Source organism: Echinops telfairi, unplaced genomic scaffold, assembly GCF_000313985.2.
Source record: "Echinops telfairi isolate 266 unplaced genomic scaffold, ASM31398v2 ScPeMD7_53;HRSCAF=182, whole genome shotgun sequence".
In the NCBI taxonomy this organism is placed as follows: domain Eukaryota; kingdom Metazoa; phylum Chordata; class Mammalia; order Afrosoricida; family Tenrecidae; genus Echinops; species Echinops telfairi.
The window spans coordinates 8,912,866-8,915,729 of NW_022103951.1; positions in this window are offsets into that span (position 1 = coordinate 8,912,866).

Consider the following 2,864-nt stretch of genomic DNA (forward strand, 5'->3'; position numbering starts at 1 on the left):
GAACTCCGTGCCATTTAGTCGACCCTACGGGACAGAGTAGAATTGTCCCCGGGGGTTTCTGAGACTGTACATATTGACAGGAGTAGACAGCCTTACCTGCCTTCTGTGGAGCGGTTGGTGGGTGTGGTAGATATATAATCGTTTGTCAGTTTGAGGATTAAGAGTGTAGGGGTGGAGGCTAACTTGTCAATCAGATCATAGCTAATGAGGCTTCTCTGTGGGCACGGCCTTCTGAGAATACTGGGAAAATCTGGTTCTTCCTCCTCGAGACACGTCTCTCTCTGTGTCACACCCTGGGAGACAGAGCAGCTGACAAGACACATGGACGCACCCTGACGCAGAGACCTCTGCCAAGGCCAAAGAGGTTCCAAAGCCAACGGAACCAAAGACTTTCTACCCACTGGCCTGTGATCTTCTACATTCGGCGTCATTGCATGTGTTTCGTGAGTCTGAAGAGGACTTTATAGATTGGTATCAGACATATGGGCTAATATCGGACTTATGGACTTGATCTGGGCTGGGCTGGGATGTTCTCTGAATGTTCAATTGCTCTTGTATATAAATTGCTTTCTTAGACACATATGTGAGTGTCCATGGATTTGTTTCTCTAGTCTACCCAGATTAACCCAGTGGATTTGAACTACGGATCTTGTGCTTAGCAATTCAATGCTCAGCCAGAGCTCCCTTTCATGCTGTTAGATGGGATACAAATCATACAAGCACAATGAGCAATCACCTCACTACCATTAGCATGACAGTGATAAAAGGGAAAAGAAAAGACAAACACCGGGGGCTGCCAAGGTTGTGGAGAAACTGGAACCCTCATCTGGGAGCTCTGTGGTGCCTCAAAAAAATGTTAGCATAGAATGGCCGTCCTTAAACCTGACCAACCCCCAACCCAAAACCAACGCCAACAAGTCCGTTCTGATTCACAGAGGCCCTATCAGATACAGTAGAATTGCCTCTGTGGGTTTGTGAGCCTATGACACTTCTGGGGTGTAGAAAGCCTCATCTTTCTCGGAAGAATGACCATTCACACTGCCATCGAGGCGAATTGACCCTGTGAGTTTCTCTTTACAGGAGTAAAAAGCCTCATCTTTCTTTCGTGGAGCAGCTTGTGGCTTTGAACTGCTGACATTGTAGTTAGCAGCCTGTGTGAGTCTGGGTAGACTAGAGAAACAAATTCATAGACACTCATATGTGTGTAGCAAAGAGCTTTATATAAAGAGTAATTGTACATTAAAAAAACATCCGAGCACAGTCCAGGTCAAGTCCATAAGTCCGATATTAGCCCATATGCCTGATATCAGTCTGTAAATTCCTCTTCAGACTCACACAACACATGCAATGCCACCAAGTGTAGGAAGATCACAGGCCAGTAGGTGGAAAGTCTTGTAGATCCAGTGGTGGTGGAAGCATGTCAGCACTGGTAGGGCTACTCAAGCTCCAGGGCTCTAGCTCCATCAGTGTAGTAAGGTGACCAGATTTAAAGCGGGACACCATTGACCGGAGGGTGTGGGGGGTGTTTCTTGATTAAAAATTTGGTCTATATGGACCAAATAGACCATTCCCTAGCTTGTCATACATTCTTTCCAAAAATTGGGACTTTTTAAGAACACCAAAAACCGGGACTGTCCTGCCAAAAGTGGGACGTCTGGTCACCTTAGCGTAGTTCCATGTGGCTTGTCAACAGAAATGTCTCAGTGAGTAAGTGTGTGTCCCACCTCCAGTGAGCTATTTATTTCCTTAGCACCTCCAAATGAGGTCATCAAGCTACGAACTGATGGACAGGCTAAACTCCACCCCTTCACTCTTAATAGTCTCAAGTTGACAACAGATCATGTAACTACCACACAGCCCAACATGTAACCACTATGCTACCAGGCCTCCTTGAAGAATGACCATATAGGGCCCAGCAATTCCACTCCTTGGTATTATAGGCCCAGAGCAGTGAAGGCAGGGACATAAACGGAAATCCATATACCAAGGCTCTATGCAGTACTTTTCACGCCAGCCAAACAGTGCCAGTAACCTAAGAGCCATCAGCAGATGAACAGAGGCACAAAATGGAGTGTGTCCACACAATGGACAAAGCCTTCAAGAGAAATGGAATTCTGATACATGATACAGGCTGGCTAACCCATGCAAACATTACACTGAGCAAAACAAGCCAGTTGAAAAGGCATCAATATTGTACTGGCTTCCCTACACTGAAGAAACAAACACTGAGGAACCCAAGAAGGGGATGGGGGAGGGGCCGAGGCCCAAGTCTGCTCATGGTGGTGGACTGCATTGGGAAAGGCCAGCAAGGCTGCCTGCAGAACTTAAAACAATTCACTCGATTGGATACTTAGAAATGACTGACATGGCATGTTTTCCTTAAAAATGTGTATTTTAAGCCCCATCAAACAGGAATAAGATCATAAAGTTTGGCAAGCTCTCCCCAACTGAAGGAGCCATGAGAGGAGGGCCATGTCTCATGTCAAGTATCTGTCTAGGACAGTGCACAAACGTCTGTCCTAGCTGGTTCTCATAAACTGCTTCCTTACTGCAAACAGTAAGGAATTCGGGCGGTGGGGAGGAGGCAGCTGCAAACAGTATTCCCTGTTAGAATGTAAACAAAAGCGGTATGGGCCGAGATATGGAACTCACTCTCAAGGCTATGAGAAATTCAAGTGTGGGAATAGCAAGCTTGTCTGGGAACACTGCCAGTATTTAGTACATAAAAATAAAGCACTGCAGGCCGTTAAGGCTACTGCAGTTTGTACTGTCTCTGTCTGTATCTATTTTGTGCTGCAGTCCTGTATTGTCTCTTTGTGTGTGTGTGTGTGTGTGTGTCTGTTTGGTTCTTAGTTCATTCTCCC